Genomic DNA, 17,304 nt, shown 5'->3' on the forward strand with positions numbered 1-17,304 from the left:
AGGCTGGATGATTCCTTTCTATAAATTACATCTCTTGAAATGCACAAATGCAGGCATGAGTCACCAGCTACAGAATTCCAGCTTGAATCCATTATGTCATTTTTATAAGGAAACAAACCGGTGGCCTTCATGTGGTTTTAAGGACAATGAATCTGTGAATTACAGAGTATGGGAAAGATGTGATCATAACACGAACCATCAAATGAGTTCAATGGTATGATCTAAAAGGTAAAAAAAAATAAAGTACATTTTATAGAATGAAGTCTGTTTACTTCTGTGATTCTTCTTCCATTATTCACTTACATGTATGCCTTGCATATAGTGGATTGATTTGAAACCAAATTGAAACATTCCAATAACTCGTAAGCAAATTTTAAACAATTAACTTTCATTTGGATTGTGCCCTGGCAGAAACAGTAACCAGAAGGAAAATGCATAGCCCAAAAAAATCTGTAATGTAGGTTTTGTTGAATGGTTTCAATTTTCTATTGATTCAACCTTTTGTCAGAAATTTTAAACTACAACGCTACTGAAATTGTTACTTATATTTACCATTCCATCTAGGAAATACAGAGCAGAATCTCTGAGGCAGGATGTGGTTCAGGAAAGAAATCGTGGGTACCTCTGGTAAAAAAAAGGAAGAAGGGAAAGGAATTAACAAATATTGAGACCCCACCCCCCATCCTAGTCAGCACTTTTGACAAAGTACATATATTCCCTCGTGTAATTTTCACAACAGCCCTACTAAATAGGAAACGGAGACACAGAGAATTTAAGCCATGTGCCCAAACACATAACTAATGCGAGGTGGAGCCAGGAATCAAGCCCAAGTCTGTCTCACTAGAGGGGTATACTTTTTTCATGGCACATTGATTAACAGCCTTAAGTCTTAAAAATATGCCAAGTGCTCATGCCCAAAATATACCCTCAGTGTAACATTTACTTAGTCACTGGCAATATTCGCAAAGAACTAAATAAATGGAAAACAATCAGGAGGTACCAGTCATATGTCAACTTCTACAAATCAAGAATGTGTGTGTTTTCAAAGATTTCAGTTTATTTTTAAAGGTGAGGGAATCATTATTTACTAATAGGAATAAAGATGGAAAAAGTGTGCAAAATATTATCTAATAATAGTAACTGGCAATGAAATAGGAAAATGGTAGAAATGAATCATAATATTAAAAAAAAAACCTAACACAGATTATTTAATTAGAGGTCTCTTAAGAGCATTTGGAGTATGTAAAGGTTAAAAAAAAATAAAGCTTTTGAAGATGGGGTTTAAGATTAGATGAGGAGTATTATTATATTTGGTCAATATTAGTTAATATTGTTATCCATATACTCTACCAGACAGTAAGTAAATGTTCTAAGCTTAGTTTGGAGAATAGTTTGAAGAGCAGTTTACATAGGTTTTAGGGTCTGAGCATTCTCATTTATGAGGATAATTTGTGCCTTGCAAGATTGTTCCAAGGATGTAATGTATAATGTATACATGGAAGCTAGCTCGTGATAAACTCTCAATAAACAATAATAAAAAAAAAAAGACCAGACAGATTTACCTTAAGTTTCCCCAGATCACATTTATTAGGAAAAAAAGGCAGTCATAATAACACAGGAAACGTTTGAGTACAGATTCCATGAAATTCCATCCTGTTCTTATGTCATAATAAATGGTTCTCTTTTCATCTAATTTCATCTATAATGGTTATATATTCTTATAATTCGACAAACTCAAATTTAAACATGGCATTGCATTTTAAATGCAAAGCCTACTGTCAAAGTTTAAAGCTCCCATTTTATGCCTGTCTATAACTTTAAAATGTTTTCTTTTGGTATTTTGTTAATATGTTTTGTATTGAGTTTTTCCTGTGATTTTTACGGTGAAGCTTGTCACTTCCAGTTGCATAAATATTGTGACTAACTGGTTTTCTAATAAAAATAAAACATACCAAACAAATCCACCTGCAATCTAAGAATATTTTAAGAACCAGTTTCCAAATGCTATTCCGGGCAAAAGCCTATAGAGTATTTAGAATCTGTCACTAGTTTTTAACGGAATTCTGATTTTGTTTGCTTTAAAAAAATTAATGAAAATCACCAGTTGTATACATGCCAGTATAATTTAAACAAAAAGAGGGCTGAGAGGAAGCTATGAGCTTGCATGACAAGGTACAGAACCCCCACCAAATAACATGTAATGAGTATCAACTGTGAATGGAGGAGCTAAAATGAAGTTTCAAACACAATTTTTGCCCATAATAAAGTATAGAGTTTCTTCTATTTGGTTATTTATTGGATGCTTAGAGACTTGGCACTTTCCCCACCAGAAAAGTCACTGGAATATATGGTTTGGTGTTAAGATCAATGATTTAAAAAGAGTCATCTCAAGTAGAAAAGTTTGCATTATTCTGATTATACATAAACACTGAATATTTGCTGATGCGAGATAGAGGCCAGATAAAAATTGACCTTTGAGTCTATCTTATTCAATTAAAAAAGATTTCATTGTGCTTTAGTTGTCTTACTATGTTTGTCTAGTTCAGGGTTGTTTTAACATTCCCACCCCCCCCCAGCTTCCACATCACTACAAAATGTTGACACATTTTGTTTACACATGCAGAGCTGTAGGTATTAGCATTATTATTTTTTATTTAAAATATGATTCTTAGATGTATAAATGTTAGATGTATCACATGATTATTATGTGAAATTAATGTATTTCCCAATATATTTTTAAGAGAACAATCAACCTTTCAAAGTTATTTTAAGATCTGATTTTTCATTGGAGGTCATGGATTCAACCCCAAATCTTTTCTTACCAGTTTTATCATTCATTTTAAAGTATACAATTCAATGGTTTCTAGTATACTCACAGAGCCCTATAACCACTGCCACAATTTAGAATGTTTTCATAATCCTCAAAAGAAACCCTGTGTACACGTCCCTCCTGACTACCTTAACTTCCACCCCCACCCAGACCCACCCCAGCTCTAGCCAGCCAGAAATCCTTCCTGTCTCTATAGATTTGCTTATTCTGGAACCTGCAGACTTTTGACAGATGTACTTGCTGGGAATACCAGAGAGGTTGTTTCACACTAAGAAGAGTTGGCAAAGAAAATGAGATTAGGTAGATTCAGGTAATACGGTTTTGATTAATCTGGGTAAATCCTTAATTTCTGTTTACACTTCTGACGGCAATAAAATTTTGTATCTGAGTTTCTATCATCTATATTTTTGTTACTCAATTTTTATTTTAGTACCACAAAATCAATAAAAAGGAAGGCATCCTCAAAGTGCTCCTGTTCAAAATCAGTTGATTTCAGAAACCTTAGTTTCAAACTCTGGAAAGTTCTATTTCCAGTCCATCTCTTTCATTTTTCCCATTCTATCCAATCAACACTTGCCAAACTTGACTATCCTTTCCAGAAAGGAGGCATTTACATCAGAAAACTTTTAGATGTGTGCTATTTGCTATTGAATGCCATAAGAAGCCATTGATTCAACCTTGCCATCTGTTTGGGTTTTTTCCCTAAATCTCTAATATGGAACACACTTCCCTAAAATTACACCTATTCAGAGGATTTTTATGAAGAAAATTGCCTTTCGTTCTGATGGGCTTTGCATTTTTCTTTTACAGTGGTGTAGACTAACACATTAGTAGCAACTCCCAATGGGTATCCGTTTTAGCTGCCAACATCAAAAAACAATTTTAAGTACATGAAACCTGAAGATAAAAACTGGGGTCTTCTACCCAAAATATGATATTATTTAATATGCTTCCCATTTAAAGCAATCAATCTCATAATATCTAATAACATATATCAATAGGTCCTATTTACATCCCCAAATGCACATTTTAATCTTCTTCTTCTGAAACATATATGCTTTATACACAATACAAAATAATTGTTTTTGTTATTTGCATTGTACTAAATATGAGGATGTAATAGACAATGCACTATTTTGTGTTTGAAAGCTTTTCCAGTGATTTTGTCTTTTGCAATTGCTCCTTTGTTTTGCCATGATTTGCTGGACTTGTGATTCACTGTTCTGAGTGTCACAAATAGCCCACTCCATTGCTCTCTTTGACACAGCACAGTAAGTTTAAACATTAGACAAAGATTGTGGTACTAGAAAGTTCGATGAACTTGAAGAGAAAGTTAAGAAAATTTAAATGAATAAATCAACAGGATAAGGCAAGGGGATATGTGTGCTTTAAATAGTCTGCTAATAGACTCAGTAGAAGACAGAAAAAATGTTTTGAACAAAGGGTCGAAGACATACAAAAGGAGAAGAACATACCTTATGATTTCATTTGTATGAACTTCTAGAACTGGTTAAAATAATCTAAAATGATAGAAGTAAGAAAATGGTTGCTTTGAGTTCGTGGGGGGTGACTACAAGGAAGAGGAGGACAGAAACATTCTATATCTTCATTGGTGTGGGACTGCGCAGGTGTGTATTATCTTCATCAAAACTAGGCAAACTATATTTAAAACGTACAATTTATTATATGTAAGTCATATTTCATTACAGTAGATTTTTTAAAAGTCAAAGTAGTCAGTAAAGGGTGGCCATTGTGTTTGAATGTGATCATATTTGAATGAAAGATGACCTCCTTCTTTTTAAATATGAAATATCCATGCCTTTCCAAAGAAGTAAATTAAGCTCTTTTGTAATGTATTCCTTCTACTCAGGATTGAGTACTGGCATTTTAATGATGACTCTTAGCCACCATAAGATAGGCATTTCTTTGATAGACCTTCTACTTTAAATGCCTGCTTTTTCCCTGTAATTTCAACTGAGGAGAAATAAAGCAGCAAACTTATCCATTAAATCTTCACAGGATTCTTATGACTTTTAAAACACGATTTTGACTTGAAACTACTGTTTTATAATATTCTTTCTCAGGGTAGGCTGAAAGCAAAATAAAAATAATTTTTGTAGGAAAGGTAAGATAAAATCTGTCTTGAACATCCACAAAATTGCCCTTAATGTCACTTTATAAATCAGTTATAAATAGCACCAGAAGTAATAGGACTGCATGTGTGAAATTGAAAGACAGTGTATGCACTATTTTTGTAGGAGAGAATTACATAGTGTTTGGATTAATACGTAGAGCTAGGTTGTGGCCATCTTTCTTTTCTATCTAGAGTCACTAGCCTACAAAGCAGAAAAATCTATCAAAGTCATGGGGAAATTTTAAAGATAACAGTTCAGCAAGACGGATAGAAACTGGAAATGACAGAATGGTGATAATAAAATATACCTCAGATTTATGATATAAAGGACTGAAAGAAACAGACTGAGAATGTATGGTAGATGCAAAAAATTATTATAAAAATGCCATGGTTGTGGGGCAGAGGCAAAGCAAGTGGGGCTAAAGAGAGAGAGAGAAATTGAAAAAAAGTTTTAATTTTGCCTAGGGTATTCCAGACTTCTTCAAAATTAATTAAAATTTTAGAAATGTATGCAAAAATGTTGGAAACACCAGAAAATATATTTTCAGTTGATAGATCCAGAAGTAATTTTTTATTTTTATTTTTTTAGATTTATTTATTTATTTATTTATTTGACAGAGAGAGATAGCGAGAGCAGGAACACAAGCAGGGGGAGTGGGAGACGGAGAAGCAGGCTTCCCGCCGAACAGGGAGCCCCATGTGGGGCTCGATCCCAGGACCCTGGGATCATGACCTGAGCCCAAGGCAGACGCTTAACCACTGAGCCACCCAGGCACCCCTAGAAGTAATTTTTTAAACTATAAGATTAATTTTTTTTATGAAGGAACAGAAATGCTTCATTATATCTCAATCCTCCCCCCAAGGGGGTGTGGGAACCTGCAATAAATAAATCCTTCATAAATAAATGGCACAATCACAGTCATAGCTCAATGTTCTGACTGCAATTGTCACAGTTAACCACTAGGGGGCTGTAATTCCTTTGGCAGCTGTTCTCTGCCCATAAATGTTTTATTCCTTGCAAAGGTACTTCTGTTAAGTGGGAGCTACGATATTAAGTATTAAGCAGGTAGAACAGTACTATGTACTGAGCTACAGTATTAAGCAGGTAGAATAGCTCATTACTGTGTACTGAAATGATTTCATGCTTTCCTGCATTTCTTTAATTTTTATTGTACAGACTAATAACTTGGCCACCAGCTTCTTCAGCAAGCGTGGAATCTCATCATTGCTCAAAGATTGTTATTAACTTTGTACCTCTGCTTCTTGAAATATACTAGGTAGAACCAGTTTTATATCCTTTTTCATGAAGAAATTCTTTTTATTTACTATAGATCCCCTATCATTTGTTGAAAATAGAAGTTTAATGTGATCATGTGTTCTCATATATTTATTTCATAAATCTTTGTATTATTTAGAGCTGTAAGAGAGAAGAAAATGCGAGTGCAAATTTATAATATTAAGTGTGTTTTCTGACATTTAGATTAATATAACAGCTTTTACCCATGTTATTTTTCACTAATTTGAAGTCATAACTACTCTTCCTTTACTTTTATTTATTTACTCTTTATTTGCTCTTTCATTAAGGAATGAAAAAAAAACCAATTTGCTGTTATAGTCTGTTGTCTCTTGAATGATTAAAAGGGTAGTGACGTTAAATTATTTAAATTGTGGCTTTAAAATTTATTGCATAAGTATTTTATACTATGCATCAGATATGTTGACTTATATTGATAAATTTGTGAGCTAAAAATATTTTAATGTCTTCAAATAATATGATAATTAACATTTCTTATGTATTTCTCATAACTCTAGTGGTCTTTACATTATTTGATTTTATTTACTTGAACCAATGGAAGAATTAGTTTTGTAGGGGAGGAAAAATTTTTCCTCTACCCTGTTGGGCTCGGTTACCAAGAACTGCAAATTAAACTGACAAGCAAGAGATTAACAGGAGGAAAAGTTTTATTTCATATACATATGAGGCCAACAAAAAAAAGTAGCTGGCTGTTTAATGGTAAAGTTAAAGTTTTATATACCTAACTTCATGGGGATAAGGGAGGAGTGAGGAACAACTTCTCTGGGATAAACGAATACGTTTCTTTGGGAAAGACAAATGGATTTTTAAGAGAACAGACAAGAGATAAGCTTGTGATAGTGTTTGTCTATACAAGAATAGGTACGAGTGGTCTTTCCATCTCCTCCAGAGCCATACAGTTCCATGGAGAGGGCATTTCTGGTAGCCTCATTCCCAAGAAATTGCAGCTTTTAGTCAAAAAGCCTCCTCTTTTAGTCAGAGGAGGTTTTTTTCTGCATATGTTGAATCTCAAGATGTCTTCAACTTAAAATAAGCTTTATACCAGCTCTGGGGTTCTGAGTGGGTTCCCACAGGTTTATATTTTAAGAAAATCTGTGTATTTAAAACTTTTTGGTCATGTTTTATGTGTTTTAGGGAACTTCTTATGTTTAAAACATGTTAAATATTAACTTTGTTACAGCAAATTTCTTTGTCCTACAAATGTAGCTGGCTAATATTTGTATTAATTTTGTTTTCAAATCTCAAAATAAATGCTGTCAATTGATACTTTTAAAATAATTGATACTGAAATGGTGATTTTTCAAACTTCTTCCAGCTTCTAGTATCATTTAACTAATTCTGGTCTGTAATGATTTTATGTGAAATAATGTTTTAACTTAATATTTGAATTATGATTTTGCTGGTTCATTTATAATACTTAACTGATATTTAATTTTCTTTTGACCTGCTGTACTAATGTTTGGGTTTTTTTACATTAATTTTATATAAATGAAACTGTCTTCTGGTGCTTATAGATATCAGCCTCATTACTTTTCAGCTATGCTTTATACATGAATAGTATAAATAGTTATTCTAAATAGCACTTTACTTATAGAGTTCTCATTGCATTTTTCTAAATGTTTGTTTTCAGGGATATCATCCAATATCCATGAGCATCTATAGGCCAGCCTTCACCGTCCTTCAAAAATAATTGTAAGTATATCCATAAACATGCTATGGGACTCTCATTTTGCAGTAATATTCAACCATTATAGTTAGGGGATTCTTATTATTTTGGTAATGTAGACTTATTTCTGAACTAGTAAAAAATTTCCATTAATGACTTAGCATTTCTGAAAAAGAAAATTATTTAATTGGTACACAACTTAAGAAAAACTCAGCCTATTTTATTACCAAATAATGTGGTAAGCAGACACCTTTGCCAAAGTGTTTAATCGCCACCCTGATTTTATACTAAAGAAATATCAAATAAGATGGCATAAATAAGAACAATTAGACTAATGAAGACAAAATATGATTTTGAAGTTTTCTCTTTCAGAAACAAACTCATATCTGAGATCAGGCCATAGAAAATCCAGCTATTGTTTTCCTATCACAAATTTTTGAAAGCGAAGTCCATAAAAATATTCTTGATGGATAGATCTAAAAATCTCAGGAGAAGTAGGAGGGGAGACTGAGAACTTTGTTTCTCAAAAGGGGGTATCAAGGGCACCTGGGTGGCTCAGCCAGTTAAGCGGCTGCCTTTGGCTCAGGTGACCATCCCAGGGTCCTGAGATCGAATCCCACATTGGGCTCCCTGTTATAAATGTCAAAAAACACTGACCTAGAGAATGGACCACTCTGCATATTATAGATTTCTTAAGCATGTTATTACAAGTTAGGCAAAATAGGTCAAAATTAGATCCCTTATTTTAAGCTCCAGACTGCACAGGGAATTCTCAATTAAATTTCTGATTGTTTCCAAAGTCATAAACATGTATTTAACTCCACAAAATGTTTTTAGAATGATAGTGTTGGAGGAAGAATGGATAATGATCATAGAGGTTATCTTACTTTTACAATGAAATTTTAACACTCTTTTAGTATAAAATTAATATATACTCATTACATAAAAGTTAAATAATACAAAATAAAGTGGAAGTCTATCCAAATTGGAGAGAGGTAAAGGATGGAATAGGATTGGGAATGTCTGCTGTACATATTATTACTGATCAAAAAATAAAAGAAGAAAACAGGGATTGTACATCAAGACAGTTGCATCAAAATGGCTGCATTAAAATGTATTATAGTCAGAATGGTCAACATCAAATTGTCCTGTTTTGTAATTTGATGACTCACCATTTAAGATGATGACAAAGGTTATGCTTCCTTTGTTTAATATATATTAAAAAAAAATTCTTGATGCTATAGGCAACTTTCCATAAAGGAAACAGGAAATCCAAAAAGCGTAAAATGTAAAATCTTAAAGAGCCCCAGCAGCTGTCCTGAGAGTGCACAAGAAGTCACTCATTATACTTTTGTGAAGATCCAAGTTTTCCCACAGGTATTTTCACTGCATTGGTGAAATAGGTTAAGGTGGACACGCAGGTAAGTTTACACTCTCAAGCTTCAAATTGTGCTCACTCACACAAAGGCCACCTCATATAGATCACTGGCATCATAAGGTAGCAATGGCCCTACAAGGTAGTAAAGACCAAGGTCAGTCTTAGAAGGATGTGACGTAAGCCAATTGCATTTTTAGTATCTCCCTTTCAGCGCTCTTCTGTCCTTACCATATTCTCTCCATAATGAGTACCCCCTGTTATTCCGCAAGGCCCCTGCACCCCTTGGTACACAGGCCTGTTGACACCTTGGTCTTATCCAGCTGTTAATTGGAAAAGATTTGATACACAAATTCATCCAAAGCTGGCAATGTCTACAAGTACTACCCCACCCAGAGAGAGGCCCATTTTAACACTGAAAATGTGACTCCAACAATTGAAATCCTTGATTGGCCAAAAGAGAAAACATGCCCCAAATCTCATCATGCAGGTATGTAAACTTGTTGCCTACTTCACTTCTCCAAAAGGCTGACTTCATCAGGGCATGTTGGTGACATAAAAATGGATGTGCAACATACTTAATTATACTTAATATAAAAAGTTAGAGTCTGGTTATTTATCATAAATAATATTGTTAATGTTACTAAATATGTTCATTCTCACTGTACATAAGAGTTTTATGATAATGCATATACATCCACAACCTCATATTCTTTGAGTTTTTGAAATGTGGGTCCCTGGTGATTTCTGTGACTATTTTAAGCTATATATGATTCAATTGATCTTTAAAAATAAAAGTCAGTTGAGCTGATTTATCTTCAGCTATCATTCAAACTTAGTAACACCTTCCCTAAAGCCCTCCTTAATGCTACCTCTGCTACCGTGATATATATATATATATAATATATATCACCGTTAAGGTAATAATTTAGGTAATGTATTCAATGTCTCCTGTGAAAAATGATCAGTTGGACAACTGTGCTCCTCCTGAGCTGGATAAGGTTAGTAATATTAGTAAGTATTAAAGGTAAATATTATCTTTTTTTCTGTAAAACCATATCAGCATTTAAAGCTTCTTCACAGAAAGGGCTCATGTAAATGAAGAAATAATGTACATATGTTGGTTCTACAATGTCATGACGGGATTTATATTTGTTACTTTTTTGACACCTTTATTAACAATTTAAGAACTTTATCTTTTAAACTTTTAATTATGTGACTTTGTGTTGCTACAAATAAATGCATGTTCACTTAACAGAAGTTTTTTTTTTCAATGTGAGTTCTCTGATATATAACTATTATTATAAAGTTCTTTAGGTTACCGAATTACTTTAATGAAAACATAGACTGTAACAAAAATCAAATATTACCTACGTGGATAAACAATGTCATTATTTCACTTTGCAGTGTATTGTAGCTTTCATTTTATTCACAGATATTTTATTTCTTGGATTTGGTAAAATAATGAAATACATTTTATTGCCCTTTAACTCTTCATCTGGTTAAAGTAAATAATACATAATCAAAACTCATGAAAGGGGTACAGAATTGAGTATTAAAATGTTGTGTGTTACCTGCAGAGAATATGCCTTTTATATCACCTACAGGAACCAACATGGTGTCTTGCACATAATATGTATTTAATGATATATTCAATAATTAGTTCAATAATAACTATTGTACTAGCAATGATAAAATAACAGTTTCTTGGGAAGATAATCAGGCATATTTTTAGTAAATGAATATGTGTATATATATATATAAAGCATAGGAAAACCAAAGCCTTTATAAGATAATTCCACATTCCTCACAATTTTTACTTGTACTTACTTGTATTACTTGTATTACTATTCTAAAATTTTTTACTTGTATTTACTTGTATTACTTGTATTACTTGTATTACTATTCTAAAAATTAAGATGTGTGCGATGTGTGTGTGTGTGTATAGGAAAATATATATATAGGAATATTACTCAGCCATCAAAAAGAATAAAATCTTGCCATTTACAATGACGTGGATAGAACTAGAGAGTATTACGCTAAGTAAAATACGTTAGTCAGAGAAAGACAAATGCCATATGATTTCACTCAAATGTGGAATTTAAGAAACAAAACAGATGAACATAGGGAAAGGGAAGGAAAAATAAAATGAGATGAAAACAGAGAGGAAGGCAAACCATGAGACTCTTTCTTTAAATTATTTATTTATGTGAAAGAGAGAGCCAGTGAGCATGAGTGGGGAGAGGGGCAGAGGGAGAAGGAGAAGCAGACTCCCTGCTGAGTAGGGAGCCTGACATGGGGCTGGATCCCAGGGCCCCAGGATCATGAGCTGAGCCAAAGGCAGATGCTTAACCAACTGAGCCACCCAGGCACCCCCTGTAAGAGACTCTTAACTCTAGGAAACAAACTGTGGGTTGCTGGAGGGGAGGTGGAGGGGGGAAGGGGTAATTGGGTGATGGACATTAAGGAGGGCCCTTGATGCAATGAGCAACTGTTATGTGCAACTGATGATTCACTAAATTCTACCCCTGAAACTAATAATACACTATATGTTAACTAAATTGAATTTAAATTAAAAAAAATTTTAAATATATTCTAAAAATTTAAGTAGTCCTTTATAATAATCAATTGAACTCAAAAACATGGCATTAATTAAGTACTTAAATATTTATTGATTTTAATAATCCAATTGAGCGAATTGATAATTTGAAAACTATATACCATACATATTTTTCACCCTGACTAGCCTGCACCAAAATCAACAAGGTTGGCAACATAGGTTAGAATGTCCACATTCTAAAATATTTCAACTTTTCAAAATAAAAGTTCATTTTATTTTGGAAAGGTAACTAGCCAAGCAGTTTCAAAGTAGAGTTACATGTCCATTCATACTAGATCATGGTAGTAAAATAATTTTTTCTATGTGTGTTTTCTGTTTTTGAACATACACCTTTCAAAAATATGCTTGCACTTTTAAATCATACATTTCGAAAATACTCATATCTCCAGAAATATAAAATATGGGAGTAACTTAAGTAACTACAACAAGTAAGTTAATACATGTTGTATTAGAAGCTATCATTATCAAGGAGTTTATGACATAAACAATGTTGATTTTTTTTATTTCATGCTTCTAAAATATTTGTTAGTCTTAACTTTAGTGCATATGGCCCTCATTTTAGAAATGACACATATCTTTCAAATAAAATGCAGATATTTTAATGATACAAAATTTTTACGTGTTTTATGAAATGAATATTTGCATATTTGCATTGTTTCTATCACATTTTACTCTTATTTGAAAATTATTTTTCCCCCACCAAAATTAAACACATGACCCAGGCAAGTAATACATGGTATATGTGGGCTTGCTAACAATCGCTTTGTGAAATATTCTCTCTTTGTACATCTCGGTACCGTTGTTCATTTAGCTTTCTCAAAACTAAGTATCTTTATTTGTATCTTTGGAGATACTAGTAAGCTAATACTAAACTAATAAAAAGATGCTAACAAAATATGAAAATCAGAACACATATTCGTGGTATGTTTTCTAAAAATATATATCAGTTAAAATCTCTACATAAGTAATTGCCATGCCATTGAGCATTCTCATTGACTTCATAGGGTTTTGATTATATGAGAATATACTCTCATGTGTGGCAAGTTTCTTAGCATCACTGGCAATGACCTTGTTATTTAGATGGTTGGATTAGGCAAGAAACTGTCCGTCATCCTTGAACATCTTCCTATCCGTTATGCCCCATAACCAATTTCATCATTAACTCCTGTCAACTTTAGCTTATGAGTATCTTCGCTCCATTTCTAGCATCCTTGTACCAGTTTGGCTTTCTATCACCTCTTGTCTGAGTACTGGAACAGCCTTCTAAATAATTGTCCCAATTACACATTTGCACTCCCAAATCCCATTGTCCCAATTCTGATTGCTCTTAGAATAAATACCAAAATCTTTATTATGGCTTATAAGAGAACCTAATCTGGCCCCAGTCCACCTCTTCTGTACCATATTTTGCCATGTCCCCTCACCTCCCTCATGAATGCTTCAGCTACAAATGTCTACTTCCAGTTGCTTGAACACATCATGCACTCGCTTCTGTTGTGAATACTTCCTTGCATTTCCCACCTTTCCTAACACTCACATTCCCCACCAGTTAACTCCTATTAAGCCTTTAAAGCCCAGCCTAAAAGATATTTCTTCTGAGAACAGGGAAGCCTTCGTCCCCACCTTACCCCCCATGTTAGGTCAGCTTCCTATGTTATATACCTTCATAGACAACACTGTATAGCTTTCCATCATAGCACTTATTGCAGTTTATAATTAGATATTATGTTTGCGATTAGATATTGCTATCTCCTCCACTAGATGTGAACTTCATGAGATCAGGGACAGTATTTGCTTTTGCTGAATATTGTATTTTTAGCACCTAGCACAGTACCTATCGTACAATTCAGTAAATATTCATTGACTGAATAACTGAAAGAACAAATAGGTATTATCTATCAAAAACTCACTGGTGAAAAATTAGAGGCCTCAGTTACTAAGACCCTAACATAGGGTTGCCAATGTGAGCTATCAACTAACTGTGATGGCAATAAAAGTATCACCATGACTTTAAATGTGATATTAGCTGTACAAGAAATTGACACATAAATGCCTAATACCCCATTTGCATTGTTGAACAGTCCAACAGGGGTTTTGAATAGGTTTTTCTTGCCCTGTATCATTCACCAAGAGTTTCATAGTCACATTTTAAGACATCAGATAACCAAATCATATCACTGCTATACATTATTAAATAAGCAAATTCAAATTCGTGATAAATGAATTCTGCATAACCTATAAAGTATTAAGAATTATTGCTAATGGGACTTACATTTCACACTAAAAAATGGAATATATATATTGACTATAGCATAAATACATCATTGAATAGATGAATATAACTGAAATGTGTTGTTACTAAATGAACACATTGATGAGTGATATGATCCTGAGTTTATATTTCCTCCTGGCTAACTAAGCTTTCTTATTTCTGCCTTAATTTCATATTGATTTTATTTTTACTCGTCTAAATTGCACTTCGCTATTTTGCAGTGACCCAAATTTGTCTTAAATTATATATATCTGTTTCCATTTTTTCATCTGTTAAAATACACACCAACAAGTTTAAGACGGCATGATGAGTGTTAGAGCAATGATTCTCAAACCTTGTTGTGGATGGAATCATCTGGGAATCCTGTTAAGCTGCAGATTCTGATTCAGTAGGTCTGGAAAGGCGCCAGAGAGTTTATGTTTCTAACAAGCTCCCAGATGACAATGTTGTTGGTCCATGAATTATACTTGGAGTAGCAAGGTAATAGAGCAAGGGTCAACAAACTTTTTCCATAAAGAGCCAAAGAGTAAATACTTTTGATACTGTGTTCCATATAGTCTCTTGCAACTGCTTAGCTTTGCTGTTGTACCATGAAGTTGGCCATAGGCAACATATAAATGACTGGATGTGGCTGGGTTCCAGTAAAAATTTATGAACACTGAAATTCAAATTTCATACAGTTTTCACATAGTATGATGTATTATTCATCTTTTTACTTTTTTTACAACCATATAAAAATGTAAATGCCATTCTTAGCTCGTGGGCCATACAAAAACAGTCTATAGTTTGCCAACCACCCCACTAGAATATGAAGTGCCAGTAGATGAATTTGCCAGAGGCTGGACGTGTGTGGTGGGATAGGCTTTGTAGAGAAGATCGCAGTTGAGCTAAGACTTCAAGACACAAGGCTTTTCTTAAGAGAGAAGCGGGAAGTAGTGAAAGACAAGAGAGATAGACAAGCAACAGCATTAGCGTTCTCTAAACTGAGAACATAAGAGTGTGGCAGGAGAACAAGCCCTTCTGGACTGAGAAGGCTCAAAGGAAATGGGGATTTCTTATATGCATATTTAAATGGTTTCAGATTTTGGGGCTCATGGGTGGCTCAGTCAAGTAAGCGTCCAACTCTTGATTTCGGCTCAGGTCATAGTCTCAGGGTCCGGGAATTAAGTCCCGCGCCGGGCTCCATGCTCAGAGCAGAGTCTGCTAAAGGTTCTCTCCCTCTTCCTCTCTGTCTGCCCCTCACTCCCTCTAAATTAAATAAACAAATCTTAAAAAAAGAAAAGCCTTCAGATTTTAATGAGTTGTGCTGTCAAGTGAGCATGCAGACTGAGAAGTGGAGGATGCTGTTAAGTTCTACATTTTGGAATTTTAAGAGAGGACTGGTCTGCCGAGAGGGAGAAAGAGAATAGAAATGAGTGAGGAAACCTGAAAAAACTACATTTGAAAGGTCAGGACTCTTCTGCAAGTGACAGCAGATTGTTCTCATATGAAAGCTTTATGGAATCATTTATATAAATAATCAAGGTTTGCAAATTCATTGAGGAAAAGTGAAATGAATATCACAAAACCAGGCGGGGCAGGGCAGTCAAACCTTTTGTCCATTATTACAAAGCACACCGCAGACTAAAAAGGGAAGCTAAGAACTGAGGATTAAAGATTAAAAGGATGGTCTCTACAAAAGCCTCAGCATCTGACTGACATTGCTGATGAGCCAGAGAGTAGGCTTACATGTGGAGAGGTGAAATGAGCACGTGTCTATTATTTCTCTAGAAGTGACAGCGGAGTGAGATGATAAGATATTACAAAACATCAGAGTTGAGAATTATGAAAGATGGAATATCAAGTACAAAATTAACTCAATCCCAATAGTCCCTAGAAAGCTCTTCCTCTAATTCTCTTTCCATTTCTCATCTCATCCCTGCCAAAAGGACTTGGTCCACTTGTTCTGGAGTCGTGCTTCATTGGAATGCTGGGAGTGAATTAAGATTTGCTGGGAACTTACAAGGAACTTTAGGAATTTTCTCATAACAATCTAATAAATGGATAAATTTTACTACCATTTATTTATTTAGATTTCCTCCAAAATAGAGAATGCATCTACCAGTAGCTGTGACTCAGTCATGACCTGGGGGTAGAAAAAATGGAAGGCAGAGCAGAGGGAGAGTTTTTACTTTTCCACACTAGAGGGAAAGCTAAAATTTTGGTCAGAAAATTTTAGGTAACTTTTAAATACTGACTAACCATGACAGGACAGGCAACTTATTAATGGAAGTTAGGAAGAATAACAAATGTACACATAGGAAATTTTAATTTTTTTTAGAGAAGGAGGGGGGAAGAGTCAGAGGGAGAGAGATAGAATCTTAAGCAGGCTCCACGCCTGGTGCGGAGCCTGACTCGGAGCTCGATCTCACAACCCTGAGATCATGACCTGAGCGGAAATCAAGAGCCAATCGCTTAACTGACTGAGCCACCCAGGTGCCTCAAACTTTTAATTTTTTTTTTTTTTTAACATTCAAAGGACCTATGACCAGGTTTCTCATCAAGTGAGGAGAGATGTTATATTTAGTTATAATATAAATTATCATTTATTGAACATCTACTCAATGCCAGGTAATGGGCTGAAAATTATACAAATTACTCCATTTAAATTTCACATTTTAATAAAAGTGGCTATTATTACACATACTTCACATAAGAGTCCTAGGGGGCTTAAGTGAGTTATCTAAGGTTCCCTGCCTTCTTGGGACTTGCTTAAGAAAAACAGCTATTGTGTAAATCTGGTAATACGAAGTATGTAACACATACCAGATGCTAAGCAGTAATTAGCTGTTGTTTTCTTGCTATTATTGTCAGTAGTATTATTGCTATTTACTTAACGCCTCTAAGCCTTTTTTACCTCAGCCATAACATGAAAGTCAGTATAATACAAGTATGTCAAAGTGATTACATGAAACAACCCACTTAAAGTTTCTAGCATATAAAAGTCACTTAATAAATGTCAAAACCCCATAAATTTTCTCTTGAAGGATGCTTTCTGTTTTTAAATAAGGCCAAATAAGAAGGTAGATATTCATTCTTCCAATTATTTAACA

At 34.1% G+C, this 17,304-nt stretch overlaps 1 protein-coding gene across 2 annotated transcripts in view; it reads left to right on the top strand.

The window, feature by feature from the left end:
* The window catches only part of HTR2C (5-hydroxytryptamine receptor 2C), a 265,143-nt gene that overhangs the window by 15,841 nt on the left and 231,998 nt on the right, over window positions 1–17,304 (top strand). For both annotated transcript variants that reach the window (XM_035006112.1, XM_035006121.1), the window contains exon 2: window positions 7,910–7,971. The gene's annotated coding sequence lies outside the window, so the exon portion shown is untranslated. The remainder of the gene's footprint in view (window positions 1–7,909; window positions 7,972–17,304) is intronic.

The sequence above is a fragment of the Mirounga leonina genome, unplaced genomic scaffold, assembly GCF_011800145.1.
Source record: "Mirounga leonina isolate KUSES-001 unplaced genomic scaffold, KU_Mleo_1.0 Mir_101664, whole genome shotgun sequence".
NCBI classification, from domain to species: Eukaryota; Metazoa; Chordata; class Mammalia; order Carnivora; family Phocidae; genus Mirounga; species Mirounga leonina.